The 22,983-nt window shown below is 25.6% G+C and overlaps 1 long non-coding RNA gene across 1 annotated transcript; it reads right to left on the bottom strand.

Annotated features, from left to right (window-relative positions):
- Positions 1-6,011: 6,011 nt before the first annotated feature.
- Positions 6,012-6,372, bottom strand: LOC135930760 (uncharacterized). The gene is made up of 3 exons (XR_010572887.1): positions 6,301-6,372; positions 6,169-6,261; positions 6,012-6,058 (listed from the first exon to the last, which is right to left on the bottom strand). It is a non-coding gene; the product is annotated as an uncharacterized LOC135930760 (long non-coding RNA).
- Positions 6,373-22,983: the final 16,611 nt, after the last annotated feature.

Genomic DNA, 22,983 nt, shown 5'->3' with positions numbered 1-22,983 from the left:
AAATAAATTAAGATGCTAATTATAACCAATGAATATATGGATAATAAACGAACTGCAACATTTTAAACTTTATCAGATTTCGAACTCCTTTTATAAACCACGCATGCTTCCAAATGTAATGTTTCGGAATATGGAAGAGATTAAAATAGATAATAAATGATGTGGAATCGAGATATATGATTAATGATTGCATTGTAAAATAATATGATAAAGAATATCTCCAATAAAAAAATCCAACTGCAATAATATATGCATTCGAATATAGGGATTATTGTATATTTCAGAAAATAAGTCTTGAGTTATTTTCAAATTGTTAGAATATTAGAATTTGGCACGTTATGACCAACATTTTTATGATATAATTTAATTTTGAATTTTTTTTCTTACCATTATTTTCACGTAGACCTGACAAAATATATTTGTCAAAAACATCTAATTAGAACTTAACCCACTTTAAAATATTTCTTCATGGTAATAAGAATTTAATAATAATAATAAAGTGATCCATTTTTGAATTTTATGAACATCGAATATAGAAAGATGTTTATTAAAGCGTAGCAACTATACATTACACCTACAAAATTTCGCCGATCAAATAAATTAAGATGCTAATTATAACCAATGAATATATGGATAATAAACGAACTGCAACATTTTAAACTTTATCAGATTTCGAACTCCTTTTATAAACCACGCATGCTTCCAAATGTAATGTTTCGAAATATGGAAGAGATTAAAATAGATAATAAATGATGTGGAATCTATGATTAATGATTGCATTGTAAAATAATATGATAAAGAATATCTCCAATAAAAAAATCCAACTGCAATAATATATGCATTCGAATATAGGGATTATTGTATATTTCAGAAAATAAGTCTTGAGTTATTTTCAAATTGTTAGAATATTAGAATTTGGCACGTTATGACCAACATTTTTCATGATATAATTTAATTTTGAATTTTTTTTCTTACCATTATTTTCACGGAGACCTGACAAAATGTATTTGTCAAAAACATCTAATTAGAACTTAACCCATTTTAAAATATTTCTTCATGGTAATAAGAATTTAATATTAATAATAAAGTGATCCATTTTTGAATTTTATGAACATCGAATATAGAAAGATGTTTATTAAAGCGTAGCAACTATACATTACACCTACAAAATTTCGCCGATCAAATAAATTAAGATGCTAATTATAACCAATGAATATATGGATAATAAACGAACTGCAACATTTTAAACTTTATCAGATTTCGAACTCCTTTTATAAACCACGCATGCTTCCAAATGTAATGTTTCGAAATATGGAAGAGATTAAAATAGATAATAAATGATGTGGAATCGAGATATATGATTAATGATTGCATTGTAAAATAATATGATAAAGAATATCTCCAATAAAAAAATCCAACTGCAATAATATATGCATTCGAATATAGGGATTATTGTATATTTCAGAAAATAAGTCTTGAGTTATTTTCAAATTGTTAGAATATTAGAATTTGGCACGTTATGACCAACATTTTTCATGATATAATTTAATTTTGATTTTTTTTTCTTACCATTATTTTCACGGAGACCTGACAAAATGTATTTGTCAAAAACATCTAATTAGAACTTAACCCATTTTAAAATATTTCTTCATGGTAATAAGAATTTAATATTAATAATAAAGTGATCCATTTTTGAATTTTATGAACATCGAATATAGAAAGATGTTTATTAAAGCGTAGCAACTATACATTACACCTACAAAATTTCGCCGATCAAATAAATTAAGATGCTAATTATAACCAATGAATATATGGATAATAAACGAACTGCAACATTTTAAACTTTATCAGATTTCGAACTCCTTTTATAAACCACGCATGCTTCCAAATGTAATGTTTCGAAATATGGAAGAGATTAAAATAGATAATAAATGATGTGGAATCGAGATATATGATTAATGATTGCATTGTAAAATAATATGATAAAGAATATCTCCAATAAAAAAATCCAACTGCAATAATATATGCATTCGAATATAGGGATTATTGTATATTTCAGAAAATAAGTCTTGAGTTATTTTCAAATTGTTAGAATATTAGAATTTGGCACGTTATGACCAACATTTTTCATGATATAATTTAATTTTGAATTTTTTTTCTTACCATTATTTTCACGGAGACCTGACAAAATGTATTTGTCAAAAACATCTAATTAGAACTTAACCCATTTTAAAATATTTCTTCATGGTAATAAGAATTTAATAATAATAATAAAGTGATCCATTTTTGAATTTTATGAACATCGAATATAGAAAGATGTTTATTAAAGCGTAGCAACTATACATTACACCTACAAAATTTCGCCGATCAAATAAATTAAGATGCTAATTATAACCAATGAATATATGGATAATAAACGAACTGCAACATTTTAAACTTTATCAGATTTCGAACTCCTTTTATAAACCACGCATGCTTCCAAATGTAATGTTTCGAAATATGGAAGAGATTAAAATAGATAATAAATGATGTGGAATCGAGATATATGATTAATGATTGCATTGTAAAATAATATGATAAAGAATATCTCCAATAAAAAAATCCAACTGCAATAATATATGCATTCGAATATAGGGATTATTGTATATTTCAGAAAATAAGTCTTGAGTTATTTTCAAATTGTTAGAATATTAGAATTTGGCACGTTATGACCAACATTTTTCATGATATAATTTAATTTTGAATTTTTTTTCTTACCATTATTTTCACGGAGACCTGACAAAATGTATTTGTCAAAAACATCTAATTAGAACTTAACCCATTTTAAAATATTTCTTCATGGTAATAAGAATTTAATAATAATAATAAAGTGATCCATTTTTGAATTTTATGAACATCGAATATAGAAAGATGTTTATTAAAGCGTAGCAACTATACATTACACCTACAAAATTTCGCCGATCAAATAAATTAAGATGCTAATTATAACCAATGAATATATGGATAATAAACGAACTGCAACATTTTAAACTTTATCAGATTTCGAACTCCTTTTATAAACCACGCATGCTTCCAAATGTAATGTTTCGAAATATGGAAGAGATTAAAATAGATAATAAATGATGTGGAATCGAGATATATGATTAATGATTGCATTGTAAAATAATATGATAAAGAATATCTCCAATAAAAAAATCCAACTGCAATAATATATGCATTCGAATATAGGGATTATTGTATATTTCAGAAAATAAGTCTTGAGTTATTTTCAAATTGTTAGAATATTAGAATTTGGCACGTTATGACCAACATTTTTCATGATATAATTTAATTTTGAATTTTTTTTCTTACCATTATTTTCACGGAGACCTGACAAAATGTATTTGTCAAAAACATCTAATTAGAACTTAACCCATTTTAAAATATTTCTTCATGGTAATAAGAATTTAATATTAATAATAAAGTGATCCATTTTTGAATTTTATGAACATCGAATATAGAAAGATGTTTATTAAAGCGTAGCAACTATACATTACATCTACAAAATTTCGCCGATCAAATAAATTAAGATGCTAATTATAACCAATGAATATATGGATAATAAACGAACTGCAACATTTTAAACTTTATCAGATTTCGAACTCCTTTTATAAACCACGCATGCTTCCAAATGTAATGTTTCGGAATATGGAAGAGATTAAAATAGATAATAAATGATGTGGAATCGAGATATATGATTAATGATTGCATTGTAAAATAATATGATAAAGAATATCTCCAATAAAAAAATCCAACTGCAATAATATATGCATTCGAATATAGGGATTATTGTATATTTCAGAAAATAAGTCTTGAGTTATTTTCAAATTGTTAGAATATTAGAATTTGGCACGTTATGACCAACATTTTTCATGATATAATTTAATTTTGAATTTTTTTTCTTACCATTATTTTCACGGAGACCTGACAAAATGTATTTGTCAAAAACATCTAATTAGAACTTAACCCATTTTAAAATTATTCTTCATGGTAATAAGAATTTAATATTAATAATAAAGTGATCCATTTTTGAATTTTATGAACATCGAATATAGAAAGATGTTTATTAAAGCGTAGCAACTATACATTACACCTACAAAATTTCGCCGATCAAATAAATTAAGATGCTAATTATAACCAATGAATATATGGATAATAAACGAACTGCAACATTTTAAACTTTATCAGATTTCGAACTCCTTTTATAAACCACGCATGCTTCCAAATGTAATGTTTCGAAATATGGAAGAGATTAAAATAGATAATAAATGATGTGGAATCGAGATATATGATTAATGATTGCATTGTAAAATAATATGATAAAGAATATCTCCAATAAAAAAATCCAACTGCAATAATATATGCATTCGAATATAGGGATTATTGTATATTTCAGAAAATAAGTCTTGAGTTATTTTCAAATTGTTAGAATATTAGAATTTGGCACGTTATGACCAACATTTTTCATGATATAATTTAATTTTGAATTTTTTTTCTTACCATTATTTTCACGTAGACCTGACAAAATGTATTTGTCAAAAACATCTAATTAGAACTTAACCCATTTTAAAATATTTCTTCATGGTAATAAGAATTTAATAATAATAATAAAGTGATCCATTTTTGAATTTTATGAACATCGAATATAGAAAGATGTTTATTAAAGCGTAGCAACTATACATTACACCTACAAAATTTCGCCCATCAAATAAATTAAGATGCTAATTATAACCAATGAATATATGGATAATAAACGAACTGCAACATTTTAAACTTTATCAGCTTTCGAACTCCTTTTATAAACCCCGCATGCTTCCAAATGTAATGTTTCGGAATATGGAAGAGATTAAAATAGATAATAAATGATGTGGAATCGAGATATATGATTAATGATTGCATTGTAAAATAATATGATAAAGAATATCTCCAATAAAAAAATCCAACTGCAATAATATATGCATTCGAATATAGGGATTATTGTATATTTCAGAAAATAAGTCTTGAGTTATTTTCAAATTGTTAGAATATTAGAATTTGGCACGTTATGACCAACATTTTTCATGATATAATTTAATTTTGAATTTTTTTTCTTACCATTATTTTCACGTAGACCTGACAAAATGTATTTGTCAAAAACATCTAATTAGAACTTAACCCATTTTAAAATAGATTTATATGTATTTCTTCATGCTAATAAGAATTTAATAAAAGGATATTTATGATTTTGTGTATATCTCAAGCTTAGCATTTATAAATTACATTTAGTATTTCCTACTATATTCCATATTGAAGAAGAAATTGATAATAACCGCCTCCAATATTCCTCCATTAAAATAACAATGATCGCGAAATTATTTAATGCCCCCATATCAGGATTATGATAAAAATTATTAATAATTTTATATAGAATAAAATTAACAGAATTAAAAATTATGTTCAAGAAATTAAAAGATAAATAAAATATCTTTTTATATATGAGATTAACAGATCAATTTCATTCTAAGATATAACATCTTAATTATATTATATATATATCTTAAAATCCTTATTAATATTATATTGAATTTACCTTAGATAAATATAGATTTAATTATTTTTAGGCGTAGTCGGGAAGAAGACTTTTGTAATTAAGTTAATATAAACCTGTAAATATCATTTTACCCTAAAAAAATCTAAATAAAACTTTAGCCATAATCTATAAAATATCACTACGAACTATAATTTGAAAGGAAAAATATTAAAAACTACATTATTTCTATAAAAATTTAACATAGCCAAAGCCTTAAAGAATTTATTCCTAAACCTTAATATATTTAGTGAGGTTAAATATTTTCTAAGAATTATACTAAAATCTTTTTTTAAATTATGCCTGTAAATTATATTTTATGTAATTTAAAATATATTTGAAAAATTATTAATTCTACCTTGGATCAACATTATATATCAATGTTTGTATGTATATTATGTGGTTTCTTTTCTATTTTCTTTTCCCTGTAATAGTTAAAGTTCATATCAACACCTAAAAAATTTCAAAATTAAATATAATGTATAATCTTATAAACTTATCCTGAACCCAGGTTTAGTGATAATTAAACAAAGCAATATTTATAAAATAAACGAATCGAATACCTAGTGTCTTTGATACTATGCAAAATATTATGAACAGCTCAGATTTTTTATTTTGGCTCGGCATAAATTCATTTGACCCGGATCTGCTCTGCACTATTTTAATAAATGTAATGTTTATTATAGTCAAATTACTTCGATGATTTGAGGTTTTAAATATAAAACTATAAATATATTTTTGAAATTCTTTTTAAAAAAATATTTTATAAATTTCAAAAAAAAAATAATAACAACTGTTGACTATAAATTGAAAAAGGCCTTATCGATCGATATTTAAAAAAAAACAAGAAAAAAAAATTACCCTTGATAAAATTTTAACATATTTAAAAAATTTGAAAAGCTATAATTTTTAAAATATATTATTCTCATATCATCAAATTTTTGATTGACAGCGAGATTTTTATTTGTAAAATAACTAATTCATTTTATCGCATTATTTTATACTAGATAAAAAATATGACATCTTTATCTATACATTCAAAATATTAATATGAGATGAATCGCGATTTGCTAGGTCACAAATTTAGAAAAAAATTCCAAGGGTCCCTAACCTTATAATTTAAAAAAAAAAATTTCTCAAGCCCAGCTAAACCCATAATAATTTTGAAAATTTTTTCCTAGCACAGCCCATAATGGTTTTTAAAGGATTTTCCCAAGCAAGATCCAAGTCTATATTTTGAGGAATATTTTCCGAGTCCAGTCCAATCCATAAAAATTTTGATAATTTTTTCCCAAATACGGATATAATTTAATATCTTATCACCGAAACCTCTCTATAATGGTTATAAGGTTATTGGTCGTATACGTACAGTTTCTCCTAAAAACGTCTAAGGATATCAATTGAGAGCTAATAAAAAAATCAGCTCAACAGGAGGTCAAACTCTTCCTAATGGGCGTGTCTAGGTCTGGGGGTCATGAATATTTTTATTAAAACAAAATATCGATATGGGTATAAATAATCGTATCACGTCAATACCGCAAAACTTTTAGCGCGAAATGTATTATCGCGAATGCATTATCGCGAATGTCGATTACCGCGAAAAGATATTATAGCGAATGCATTACCGCGAATGTATCATAGCGAATATATTAGCGCGAATGCATTACCGCGAAAATATTATAGCGAATGCATAACAGCGAATGAATTATCGCGAATGCATTATAGCGAATGAATTATCGCGAATGGATTATCGCGAATGCATTATAGCGAATGTATTATAGCAAATGAATTATAGCGAATGCATTAGAGCGAATGTAATACCGCGAATACATTATCGCGAATGTATTAGAGCGAATACATTACAGCGAATGCAATATCGCGAATGCATTACAACTAACATTATCACAATGAAATAGTGATTTATATTTGACAAAATTATATTTAACCCATTTATTAAGTTCCAAAAAACCAGAGAACCAGCTTAATTGTTTATATTTATTTAAAGTAGCGTTTTAATATTTACCTCTAAAACACGTCACTTGTTATTTATGAAATTCGTATTTTATTAAAAAATATGTGGAATTTGGTATACTCAATTTTTTTAACGATTAGATTAAGTCGTTTTTTACAAAAGACCCTATTAATAAATATTTTAATATTTTATATTTAAGATTGATTCTAGTAAAAGTTAATTTTTGCCCCAATAAGCCTCAAACCCCCTTGTAGATTATATTGGCTTATTAAGTTTCCTATAGGATAATTGTTATTATCAATAAGACACCATTTATATATAAATAATTCATAAAAAATTTCAAAATGTGATATTTTATTTTAAAAAATGTTTAAGTTTTAAAGAATTTTTTAATTTTTTTTTCTAATTCTTTTGAATATCAACCACCAGAAAAGGTGAAAGTTAAAGGGAAAAAAATAGAATTTAAAGGTATAATAGCCAATGAATACTTATTATATCATATTTTTAAGCATAATATAATTAATTCGACCTAATTCTACTAGCTCATAGTTACTGATATGATTAACCCTTTCCAGCGCTAAAAAATATGTTGATAATTTTTAATTTAAATATGATTAGATGAAGGGGAACATTGGATTGAGACCTCTATCTTATTAAATCTTTTGTAATCGTCAAAATTATTAATTTTATAGCTTTAAAACATAAAATCTTATTATTTTCAAATTTAACAAATGCTTTATATCATTCGTACCTTCAAAAGTAACTTTTTACACTTTTTCTATTTTTAAAAAAAAGATTAATATACAATTTTACCACACAAAAATCATCTTATATAAAAGAAAAAATCATATTATATAGAATAACAATTTACCCGAACAAAATTGATAATATAAATACTTCAAAATATGATCTTAATCAAAGTGGTGCTACTGGGGCTATTTATACAAATAAATTATATCAAGCTTAACAATCAAGACTGCTTTCAATGTCAGTTATTAGTTACATGACTTTGCAATTTTATTGTTTTTTTATTTGCAAAGATTGTGAATTGTTTTAAATGATTTTATATAACAGAAAGAAAAGTAATACGGCTGTTGTGGTACATAAATAAAATTTAAAAGAAAAAGTGGAATGAACGGTAAAATGCTTATTGTAAAAAGGAGAGTTATTTTTGTGTAAGTTTTTATGTGTTATAAGATAAGAAATAATTTTTCTTGCGGTACGTTTGATTTTTTTGCGGTACGTTTGATTTTCTTGCGGTACGTTTGATTTTTTTCCCCTTTCGTTTTTTTCCCAGTGTATATTATAATGGTCCATGTATTCTCAGCCAGGCCGTAAAAGGGAATGTAAAATGTTGTTAAAATAAAATGAAAAGGGAGAGAGGGTAGTGGATGCCTGGTTGAGGTTGTAATTTTGTTTAATACACTTTAATTAATAAAAGTTTTTATTTTAAAGTTGTTTATAAATAAATTTATTATAAATTTTAATAAGAATAAATTTATTTTATATTTTAATATTATTTTTTGTGTAATTTTATCCGAAAATATTCATCAAAAAAGTAATTTTATAAATATTTTTCCTATTTTTTTTTTCTAGATTATATGAATTTAAGGGATATTTTTTTTACTTAAACTTTATAATTATATAATGCTTATACGGCCTAAATTTTTATTTCTATCGGACAGTTGAAATATTTATGATTCGTACCTGCAAAAGTAACGTTTTAATCCTTTACAAATTATGAAAGATAAAAATTAATATAATTTTTTGCCACCCCAAAATAGTGTTGTTAAATTACCTAACTTTCACCATCTCTATCATGACTTAGTCGAGCTTTTAGACTAAAAAGTAGAATTAAGTCTCTAAGTTAAGTCTCAACTTGAAGATTGATTCTAATATTTTTGAATAAAAACATGGCTACACTATTTTATAGTTGACTAAAGTTAGCTAGTTTAACAACACTACCCCTAAATCATCATATATATAGGAAAAAAATCCAATGTAAAATTTTATAAATTTGATTTTATTAGTGTTCTCTCATTAGTTTACTAATGGGAAGAGTTTATAAACCCTTTTAATACATTGGGAATTTAATCTAAAATGTGTTTGAAATAATGCAGAGAATCCATAGCATTTTTGGGGACTATATCAACTATAGTTAATCTTATAAACATAGTTATTCCTATTAAGGCATCATAAGATACTTTAACATCTTCATAATAAAAATCTAACAAATTTTTTTTTTCTATCACCATCTGAAAAAGGTTGGGAAGTCTTTTGTGGAAGTAATATTTGCAGATGTAAGTGCTGCATGATATATTAAAAATTCATTTATTTGGGTTATAAACGATCTCATTTTTTTTTCTTAAAAATAGTGAGCTGCATTATTTTATTTTTCTAGCATTTGTAAATTTTTATATAATTATTTTGAAATAAATAAAGAAGGAATTTTATAAATATTTTAAAAGTCTGTCAAAAAAAATATACAAATAAAAAATATTGCGTCTTATTTCTTGGAATATTTTTAAAATATATAATTATATGATAACAGCCCGACCCAGCCATAATTTTTTTTAAAAATATTAGGCCCTACGGCATAATTTTATCATTATCAGATCTTCTCTTGATAAAATAATTAATTTACAAATTACCGTAAATGCTTATATTGTTAGTGGCATTTAATAATGAGATTTCTTTTATAATACCGAAATATTTTTATGTTATAGTTTATGATTTAGGAGAAATTTTTAAAAAGATGAGTGTCCCTACTACATTTTTAAAATATTTTGAGATTATTAAGATACACAATAAAATAGATTTCATAAAAAGAACGATGACGCGTTTTAGAGTTATAAAGATTTAAAAACGTAAAGTTTTTTTAGTCAACCGGTAAATAATCTATTTTTGATCTCATAATCAACTTTCTTCCAACAGTATAGACTAGGGCTATTCGCGTTTTTGTCAAAATCATCATAAGCCTGAAAATAATTGTAGCTTTTGAATTTATAGAATACTATGATATAGCCCAGCAAACATTTACCTATAGTTATACATTAATAAATATTTTTAATATTTTATTGATTCTAATAAAAGTAAAATTTTTCTCCAACAAGCCCCAAAACCGGGGCTTGTAGATTCCATTGATTTAGTAAGTCTCTAACATAGATGATTATAATTATTATTCTTCTATTTTTTATGGACTATGTTTTATTGATACAATACATCATTTGCATCTAAATAATTTATATGAAAATGTCAAAATATGACATTTTATTAATTTTAAAAAATGTTTAAGTTTTTAATTTATTTTTAAATTTTTTTTATAATTATAATAATTATCATATAAAATTAATTTAAAGCTATAATAGTAGCCAATGAATAATTATATCATAATTTTAAGCATAATTTAATTGATTCAGCTAGCCTTGATTCAAATAGCCTCTAGTTAATCATATGATTAACCCTATCCAGCGCGAAAAAAACATGTTGATAATTTTTTCTTTTTATTATAGTAAAAAGTTTTTTTTTATCTATAAATATAATATAATTAAAATTTTTCAAAAATATTTTTTAAAAAATAAATGGTTCATATAGATACAACCCCCCCCCCACACCCCCCTTCCCATCTTCAGCCATATCTGGAGGCATAGAAATTTTTAAATAAGCTAAGATGAAGGGGAACATTGAATTGATTAGACCTCCATCTTATTAAATCTATTGTAATCGTCAAAATCATTTATTTTATAGCTTTAAGTTTAAAACAAATAAGAAGCCAGGTGCCGTCATGTAAATTCTCGGAATACCCTTGAATAAAAAAATGGATAAAATAATCTTAAAAAAAATTATTCAACGCTGGGCGATAAAATAATATGATAAAATTTTAAAAATAAAAAAAGATTTTTTCTTGTCCCAAAATAAAATATAAATCCTAATTAAAATATAAATCCTAATTAAAATATAAATCCTAATTAAAATATAAATCCTAATTAAAATATAAATCCTAATTTGTATTTGTTTATGTTCATTGACAAATTATATCTTAAAATTTTCGCGGTATTGACATGTAACCCTTATTTTTAAATTTTATTTTATTTAAATAATTCGTGATAATTCTTACTAGTTTCATATTTCTTAGTAAAAAAAATCCCCGCACCTACTTATAACCTATTTTTAATTACATCAAATATATGTAGTGAACAGCAACTCGTCGACCACCACTTTTATCCTAGATGGATGCCTTTATACAATTACTAAAACGAAACTTCAAGAAGTTCAATCTAAGCCTAGGTAATATTATAATTTAACGATATATTATGATAAAATTTTTTAAAAAAATTTATAAAGGCACCAGACATCTATACATTATAATAAGTATAAACCTACAACTAAAAGACTAAGATCCACAATACCAGATTGCTGGTATTGTGGAAAACAACATTACGTGACAAAATGCCGCACCCTCCCGAATGCTCCATGGAATAAAAAAGAAAATAAATCAGAAGCTACAACATCTCATGATATTAATATGAAAAATTAATTTATATTTATTATAAAATTAATAATATATATGATATTTTATTTCAAAATTTATAAATAAATATAGTGTTTATCATATGAGAATCGTGTGATATATGACTAATTTTAGATATTTTTGCAAAATTTATCTTCTTTTATAATTAGAGAAAATTTAGTATTTGTTCAATTTAAAATGCTTAGGTATTATTAGTACCTGCAGGGGAGACTGGGGTATGGTAAATCTTTTGGCAAACCACCTCATTTCATTTTAAAATTAAATACACAAGAAGGTTATATATATGTCGTAATTTTTAAAGGGATCATAACTATTCGGGACTATACGGTATTATCACGTTTGAACCGTGATAAACAGGAATCTTATATTTAAAAGCGTTTTACGCGCGTTTCTTTTTATTTCTTTATAATTTTATTAATGTTGTTTTATTGGCCTTATGAAATAGGTTATGTCTCACATAGGGTATCAATCGATAGCTAATCTAAAGATATATTCAACTAAAGGGCAATCTCTCCCCGTAAAGGGCGAGTCTAGGTGATGGGGTCATGAATATTTTTATAAACAATAAATAATCGATATGGTCAAACAAAAGCTAATTTAAATATCTTTTGACTGAAAGCATTCATCGTCGACTAGAAAACAAATATTTTTATAAACTTGAGTCGTCGACTAGAGGACGAATATTTTTAAAAACTTGAGTCTTCTGAAGTCAAAATATAATATGTAAATTCAACTTATACTTTTTATTCTTTATTAATTAATAAAGTTTTACAAACATTTTTTATCTCATGAATATGGGTTAAGTTTATAAAAATATTCGTCCTCTAGTCGACGACTCAAGTTTATAAAAATATTCGTCCTCTAGTCGACGACTTAAGTTTATAAAAATATTCGTCCTCTAGTCGACTTGAGTTCACCACTTGAGTTCACGACTAGAGTCGACTTGAGTTCACGACTCGAGTTCACGACTAACGACTTCAGACTCTGAGTCGGAGTCGGGTGAACTCGACTTTTTAACAACACTAAATATTATATAAAAAAATATAAATTTAAATAAATTATTCACAAATTAAAAAAATATAAAATTCTTAAAATTTTTTTTGAATTTGACCATATTTGACCGGTCAGAAATCGGTCGACCGAATCGTATTTGACCGGTCAATTACACAAAAGAATGCAAAACGAGAAGCTCTAATAATACAATCGTAATACATGTGTACATTTACAATTTTTTTTTTGATCAAAATCAGGTTTTTTATCATATTTAAAAAAAAATATTTTTTCCTCTTGGTTCATATATCATAATTATGTTTTGTTTTTATATATACGTTCACTTTCGATAAATAATGATTTACGATAGAGGAGTGTTGAGATTGGAAAGGGAACGGGAATAGTTTACGGAAGGAAATTTTTCTATTGACTGAAATGTTGTTAAAAATTTTTAATAATACTGAAATAAGGTTAAGGAGTAGGATTTAAGGTTAAAAAGATATAGGAATGGGATAGGCAAACTTCTTCTTCCAATTTTAATTCAACTAATTATATGAATTTCTGAAAAAATAATTTAATGAAATATATATATAATTTCGCCAGAGTCCATTTTCCATAATGCATAGTGTATTTGGAACAGATTTTTTCAATCTTTAAAAATAGCACTCTCAAGATATTTACTCAGTAAAATTTGTTAAACAGTGAATATGGAAGGGATATAAATATTGGAATGTCCTAACGTTCCCCTGTCCTAAGAATACCCCACCCCGGTCTCCCCTATTATTCTTAAAGAAAAGGAAAATAATTATACGCCCCCCCCCCCGCACCATCTTTAAAAAGTTTTATTGCTTTCCATAATTAAAATAAAATATTTGTTTATTAATCTTTATATTAATTAATTAATTTTTTACATATTATTTTCTATTATTTATAAGCATATTAATTCAAAAAATTTCAAGTAAGCCCTTTAATTTTTTTTAAATATACCCGGGCCGTGCCGGACCTAAAAAAATATTTTTTTAATATATAACCAGGCCTAAAATTTTTAAATCCCGGCCGGGCCTGGTCATAGTGATGGTATAAATCGAAAATGGCGTCCAAGATAGAGATATTCACGGTATTATATAGGGTAGTATAAAATTACAGCTAGTTTTTTTAAAAACTGGTCAAGATAAAGAACTGGTACTAATAAACTAATATCATTGTTCCTAAATAGAATAATAAAACTAAAAAAATAAATTCCCCATTCGAATCATCGAAAATGATTTTATTTTCCTGAACATAGTTGGGCAATTACAATATTTTGAGCTATTTAAGCCAATTTTTAGCCGAAGGTTTATCACTTTGACCTCAGGGGTTTTCTTATAAATATAACAGTTCAAATTTGAAAGAAACTATTATAAATTTAAACTTATTAATGTTCACATATTTTCTCCGGCAAGTAGCCGACATTTAACCATTACCCAACTATAGCCCTGAACATTAAAGAGTTTTTCGTAAGATATGCTGCCTTAATCTAGCTCTCTGAGAAAAGACATTAACAGTGCTTTTGATATATTGTTTTTGTTTATTCAATTAAATTATAAATAAATAAGAATTATAATTTACCAAGATTTTATAGCCATTAGACGGGGTCAAGCGACACATATCGAAACTATGTAATCTTTGTCTCCTCATAGTTTTTATCCCCAATAAAAGCATTAAAATTTATTTAGACCTCTATTTCATGAGTGTCCCAACTATCACATATGTGTGTCCCAACGTAAACAGAATCTGTGATGGTTGGGACAAAATAAAAAAAAATTTTAAATCGAATTTTCTTAAAAAAATCGTTATAAAATATATAATCCTGTTAGGTATAGTATTATTTAGCGTTATCATTATACTATTAAGTTGTCCATGGATTTAGTCTAATCAATAAATGAAGCTTAAAACTTGGGTGAATAAACATCCAGATAATAATTTTTAAAATATATGATAAAATTAGATGTTAATATATTTATTGTAATTTTTAATTTATAATATAATTCTTATATATCTTATGGCCATAGACTGGGTCAGAAAATTAACTATCACATAAACTCATCTAGTTTTGTTTCATATTTTATTTTAAAGATTAACGATTGGATTACACATTCATGTTATAATTTAAATATTTCCTCGTTGAAGCTACTAGTTACGATAAAACCTACCTGCACATCTTACAATGAAATTTATACCTTATGTTTTTTTTATCGAGACTAAAATTTATGCTATATCAGGAATGAAATTACATATCATTGTACAGGGAAATAACTTTGTCGTAATTTTTAATGGGATCAGAACTATCCGGGATCATCACGGGTTTTAAAGGGATAACTAAAAAATTAGGGTTTTAAGTTAAGGAATGATAATACCGTATTATCACGTTTTACCGTGATAAAGAGGAATCTTATTTTAAAAAGCGTTTTACGCGCGTTTCGTTTTATTTCTTTTTAATTTTATTGTGATTATTAATTTCCAATGTTCTTTTATTGGTCTTATGAAATAAGTTATGTCTAACATAGGGTATCAATCGATAGCGAATCAATAGATCTATTCAACTAGAGGTCAATCTCTCCCGCGTTATGGGCTACTCTAGATCTGGGGTGTCAGGAATATTTTTATAAACATAAAATATCGATATGGGTATCAAATAAAAGCTAATTTAAATATCTTTTGACTGAAAGCATTCATTCTTGGTCTTGATGGATATGACTTGGAATGGTAAGAATCATACTGGTAAATGTTTATCTAATTGCTATTTTTCTTAAGTAGTGTACGTGCTCCTAGCGATTCAAATTATAATATATACTATTATTTTTATTTGTATTCCAATAATTTCACTTAAATAAATATTCACTAGTATTATTCTCATAGTTAAAAAATCGAATATTATTCTATTTTCATATACTATTTTGTAGTTTATTTGATAGTAGCCAAACCAGACCCAACCTGTAAAATTGTGATTATTTTTTATTTGGGGTTGTCTGAAATTTATTTTTCCATGTGGTTTTTTTCGTACAATTTTAAATTTAATAAAGGATATCAATTAGTTATCTGCATCGGGATTAATTTTTTAAGCCGGACCCGGCCCGAAATTTATTTTTAAAAATTTGTTCGACCCTGCCCGATAACAATTTTTTCTTATATTTTTCCCGAAAAACGTGACCATATAAAAATTATTTGTCCGCCTGGCTCGGTCAGAATTTATTTAAATATAGAAAACATTATTAATTTTTTAATTGTAAAAAAAAATCTACAAATAAAAATTATTGCGTCTTATTTCTTGCAAGAATTTTAAAATATATCATTTATTTCATAAAATTGAATGATAACAGCCCGACCCAGCAAGAATTTTTTAAATATTAGGCCTAATGAATATTTTACTAACTCTAGCCTACTAATTTAACTCTTCATTTTTATATTTTATTTTAAACCAGATTTCACCACAGTTTCAAATTCAACTTACACAAATACTTTATTTCTTTTTTATAACCAGAATAGTAGTAATGACCCTGAAGGTAGTTGTTACACACAAAAAAAGCAAAAATTTCTACGAATCATATTATAATACTGAATATATTCTTTCGGACAAAACGAAATATAAAATAGGAAACACAATTACATTGCTAGATAAAAATACAACTAACTCAATAGGCAATACCATAGAAAATATTTTAGCAAGATTGCCTTCGTTTATTGCATATTTAATAGATAGGAATAAGAAAGACAATGCTTAAAAAAATAAAAATAAAAAATAAAGTTATCTATTGGGGATCACGTACTCATTTCAATATATAAAAAAGATAGATCAAATCTTTGTGATACCCATATCAAAAAAATTTATTTTTTAACGCCCCCCCCCTCTATATCTACCCCCCAGACCAAGTCATAATCCATCAAGACCAATCAAGTTTATAAAAATATTCGTCCTCTAGTCGACTCAAGTATATAGACTTGGTTCACGACTCGAGTCGACTTGAGTACACGACTTGAGTCGACTTAGGTTCACGACTTGAGTCGACTTGAGTTCACGACTTGAGTGGACTTTAGTTCACGACTCGAGTCGAATTGAGTTCACGATTCGAGTTCATAACTCAAGTCAGTTTGGGTCTATTTTTTCGACCCAAAACTTGACTCAGTCGATTAACAACACTATTAATATTACTTATAGTTTATGGTATTTTATTTTATCAATTCCAGTTAATCTTCCAAAAATAAAATTTAGTCACATTTTATTCATTCGTTCATCCTAAAATATCTTTAAATATAGTAAATATTTTTTTTTAAATAATAATTTGCATTTTTGGTTATTAATTGGCTTTTTTTAGAAAAACAAAAAAAAATTAAAATATAATTATAATTTAAAAAAAAAATCTTCTAAAATTTCCATTTTTAAATCTTCTAAAATTTCCATTTTTATGTTTTTTTCGTAGCTTTTAATCTTTTTTTGGATAAATATTAAATTCTCATCTTCCTATCCTAATTTAAACTAAACATTGTTCTTTCTGTGTACCCTTATTCTCACGTGATTATCATGACTAATCAAACTTTCGAGGATTTCGTTGATTTCGAAAGAAAATTCGCCGCATTTCAAGAGCAAACCGGCGGCATATTTAGGACCAAAAGTAGTATGAGGTTGGGGGCGCCGAAAATAAAAAGCGGTCATAATTGACGAAAAGTTTAAATACGGAGGTGTCACTTACATTTGCGTGAGGGAATGAATCAATAAATCCCCCAAATTTTACGCATATAGTTCTGCCAAAGCTTTTCTATTTGACGCACTTATATGTTATAATTTAATTTTTTTTAACTGCTTAACAAAATAAAAATTTGTCAATTTTTATGTTTAAATATATAATTTTATTTTTAGGGGAGCATCATGCAATTGCAAAATAAACATATCTCTAAGCTATAAACCCGCCATTCAAAAGTTGTACGTAACTAGCACTAATCCCAAACACAACCATCCTATACCTATCAAAAATCCAAAAGATAGCTTAATCCAAGAACCTCACAAATCACCTTCACCCTTGGACAATCACCATTCCGAAATCGAAGGTAATTCTAATCCCAATTATTATTTTTTATTGATTTCCAAAAAAAAAAATACAAATAATCCCTCCTTTTGTTCCATAAAAATTTATTATTATAAATTAATAAGCTTATTTTTTTGATAGATTTGATTATTTTTTAAAATGATATTTTTATCATATTTATAAAAAAAATACAATAAAAGCCGATATTAAAAATTTAAGCCTCTCTTTTGAGTATTCTTTTTTTTTTTGGTTTAATAAAATCTCTATTTTAGAACTACCTTGATATTTAATTTTTTTTATAACAAGAACAATTATATATAGAATAGTACATTTAGGATATCCTTCCCGCCTTTCTGCCCAATAAGCAATAACATTGTTATCGTCTTCGATTTTAAGAATTCCGGAATGGTCATTACTATGAGCATTAGCCTTTGGTGAATCATAACTCAAGTTATGTGAGTTATTGCCATTTTCGAAGCTTTCGGATGAAAAGTGTGAAGATACAGAACTATTATCATGAAGCCAGGCAAAACCATTGGATAAATCTTCAGGCATAATTTTAATATCGTCGTTAATCTCAGAAGTAGGTGACATGTTAGTAACATTGTTTGAGCGTTGGTCCATTGATGCCGTGTTTATACTTGACTGAGAAATTTTAATTTCAGGTTCTGTTTCATTGTGATTCCAAGTTGAGGCTGCCCATAATTCATTGTTTAGCATGAAAGATTGGAGAAAACTTGAAGGATTAACATAAAATGGGTTCATGTTTAAAATATAAATAAATAAATTCGACTACTTCTTACTATTTTACTAAACTAAAAACTAATATACCACAAACAAAACACAATTAAAAAAATTATTACTATTTTCTTACTTATAGTAACTAGGATAAGAATTTAAAAAAAAATAAAACACTGTTAACGTCTTTTCTCAGAGAGCTAGATTAAGGCAGCATATCTTACGATAAACTCTTTAATGTTCAGGGCTATAGTTGGGTAATGGTTAAATGTCGGATACTTGCCGGAGAAAATATGTGAACATTAATAAGTTTAAATTTATAATAGTTTCTATCAAATTTGACCTGTCGCATAAAACTTTTTTTTTTCAAAACAGCAGTTAACTTATCTTTATAAATCTATGTCATTTTTTTTTTTACTCTATACTCTTATTATAATAATAATAAAAAAGAATCACTCGACTTCTCAAAAAAAGTTTATATGTTAAAATTTAGAAGAAAAAACCCCATTCGAATTAATGTATAACTGCCTAAATCTAGTTTTGAATTAAACGCCAGGCTGTCAAAACATCAATAAAACTAAAAAAACCTTCAAAATAAATAAGCTTTTTCATTTTATTGTATTTTTGTTTTATTTAATATTAATGAAAATGTATCGTCATAACAAGAATTTTTCTGAAAATACACATTTAATTTTAATTACCCATATATCATAGGAAGAGAAAATAAGAAAAACTTTTATTTTGCAAGCTCTACATATTGATTAATAAATCATATCTCCGATTTTTCATCTTTTTTTTTAAATTTCAATCTTATTGCAATAACAAAAATCAATAAATATAATTAATAAATATATTGCTTATCGTTGTCAACACCAATCTGAGAATTTTAGCCAAGTACAAAAAATAATTTGAATTTATATAATTTTTATAATTTAAATTTAAACGTATCCTATACAAGATCAAAAGAAGTCTGTACTGCCCGACCCATTGTTTGCTATAAATATCTCATTGAATTTCGTAAGTTTTTTATTTTTTTTACAATGGAACTTAGTAATCCCTAGATCGTAATAATTTTTTAACGGTCCATTCACTTGCTTGCCGATGGCTTTTATAAAATCTCCCTATATCCATTTGTGTAAAAAATGCTTTTAGCTCACCACCAGCCCGATGTTTAATAATTATTAGATTCTTATTTCAGAGATCTACTAACCCGAAAGAGACCGGGGCCCTACGGTTCGGGCTATTTGGGTCTTAATTTTTTTTAAATATTAATTTTCCTTCGTGAAATAAATTGACATTTTTTAAAAATCTTGCAAGAAAAAGGCGTCAATAACTTTTTTATAGTATATTTTTTTTCTTAGCAAAAAAAAATTTGCTTCGGGCGGGATATATATGAAAAAATTTGTTCGGGATCGGGCCGGTTTTCTGACATTACAGCTATTTTACTTGGTTTATACGTATTGCCATTTTCGTATTTTTTGATCCGATTTAGAATACATTCTTGGAATGCTTTTTTGCATATTTTTGCCTCGTATAAAAGGTGTTTTCGCAAATTTTAGATCTTAAATAATTTAGACATATTTTGTTTTCATTTTTTAAAACATAGTATAATCCTGATTTTCTGTTATATCGGAACGATTGTAATACCTATCCTAACAATATGGGGAAAAAAAATATTATCTAAAAATACGTTACGAAATATTTCAAGTTAGGCATAATATCATTAAATTCTAATGATGGTTAAATCTTTAAACTATTAACTAGAACTTCCTCTTAAAATTTGCAAGAACCTAAATCTGTTCTATCTTAAGTATAAACAAACTAATTTATGTTATCTAATATTTAATTTTCAAAGGATTGATAGGATACATTTTACAGGATTTGAGTGTTAAATTTTTCGATTTATTAAGATGTCTTTTATAGGGTTGTAAAAAAATCAATAAGAAATAAATATATTTGATAAATCCAAAATGTGTTTTTTTTTGAAAACTTGGATCAAAAATAGGTTTTATGTTTTTTCAAATATTTTTGAAAAAGTGAAAAACATACTTATTAATAAATAGATCGTGTTAAATTACTACCTATGCTTTAATGTCCAAAATTTTATATTTTATTACTGAAATAAACCTTATATAAGAGCATAATAAAAATTGTATCTATCAATAATTTATCATTTAACGGTGAGCTTGGTGTGACATTTTGAATTAAACCTTTAAAAATTTTAAGGAGTTACAATTATATATTTAATTCTGGAATAATTTATTATTACTGATTTCATCAGGATATTCTAATGAGTTTTCTCTTGATGTTAACCTCAGAAAAGTATGAACCAAACCTTTATAGAATTATGAGGTAAATATATTTAAATATAAAATAATTATTTTTTATTTGGAGGCTGGTGGCGATGCGGAGATTTAAATTAAAATTATAAAGCCCTTAAGAATTTTTTTTTTATATATAAATTTCGATATATTATTTTTTATATTAAGCCCTCTTAAATATTATAGATTTTTACTCATTTCTTCATGATGTTTATATCTTACTTTTTAAGCTGTTTAGACGAAGCTATTTTAGCTATCCAAACATTCGGCTGTTTACCAATAAGTCGAACCTGGACATTTTAGATATTTGTAAAGTTTCTTTTCCTTTTCGATAGCAACCAGTTTTTCCCTTAAATTCCTAACCCGAAAATAATTTACAAAATTCCAACTCAAATTAGAAATATAAAATAGAATTACCTTAAAATTTATTTATTTTTTTTGTATATTATTAAAAAATATCTAATTGAAAAATTATTCTATAATCTACAAATGAAAATTGTAAATCCATTCAAATTATAAAATAATATAGAATGAAATTATGATTTATTGACATTTGCACATTTCTGGTACGCCTCCAGCTCTGCCTAGTGTTATTTTTACAAAACAATTTCGGTTCGGGCTGGGTAGGGCCTAATATTTTTTTATTTCAAAATAATTACATAAAAATTTACAAATGCCTGAAAAAATCATTAGAAAAATAAAATAATGCAGCTCACTATTTTTAAGAAAAAAAAAATGAGATCGATCTTTATATCACATCAAGAAAATCATTAAAAAAAATTATTTGAAAAATAAATTTCATTTTTATAATTCGCTGACCAGGCCTCTATCATGTTTTCTAATGTTATTTTTTATCCTTAGATAAACAAAGATACCTGTATAGTAAGGCAATAAAATGGTATATCCTATAAAAATAACCAAGTAAATTATAAAATTTTATACAAAAATTAAACTTACAACTGACTAAGACATTTTAATAAATACCATAAAATCATATATGATGATGGTGCTGCTGAACGACTCAGTTTTAGCAGAATTTTAAAGGGCTATCTTAATATGTCTGACAAACATTATACACGTCTCAAGATATATTTCATAGATGGCCCTATATCTATTTCGAGGATTTTGTTATTTTTTTTTAGTTAATATTGTGTTGGCAATTTTTTTTACATCTACCGTTATCCCCACTTTAACATCAGTATTAGATATCTATCACACAATTTAAAATTCTTATTCTATAATATTTTTTTCATTTATCACTTAATAATTTTTATCACCGTTAAATTTATATAATAATGATCTCTATCTTTTTCCTATTATATGTTACGATCAAAAAAAAAATAAATATAGACATTTGACCAATTTTAGAGAAATAAGTCCAATAGATAAACAGTTAAAGCGTGGTGGCCAGTCTTAAAATATGGCCATTTATGGCACATTTCTCTAATGTTATTATTTACATTATGAGCTTTAACTTTGATGTAATATAGGTAAATAAATGACTAAATGCTTGTTTTCTAGGGATAAAATTAATTCTCTATAAATATAAGCACCTGTATAATACAGATTTTATCAGTGGTGAAAAATAATAAATTTTATATTTATTCAAATTTGTTATCTTTCTATATAGACTTAAGAAATATTATCATTTTAAATTTTTATTACTTAATTTTTATAAAATATAAAGAACACTAAATTAAATAATTCATATGGAATAAATATTTTTGAAATAAATTTGATTTTTATAATACCTATATAATTCGATC

The sequence above is a fragment of the Gordionus sp. m RMFG-2023 genome, unplaced genomic scaffold (genome assembly GCF_954871325.1).
Source record: "Gordionus sp. m RMFG-2023 unplaced genomic scaffold, tfGorSpeb1-WG-v2 contig_62, whole genome shotgun sequence".
Taxonomy (NCBI): domain Eukaryota; kingdom Metazoa; phylum Nematomorpha; class Gordioida; order Chordodea; family Parachordodidae; genus Gordionus; species Gordionus sp. m RMFG-2023.
This window is presented reverse-complemented; position numbering and strand designations above follow the sequence as displayed.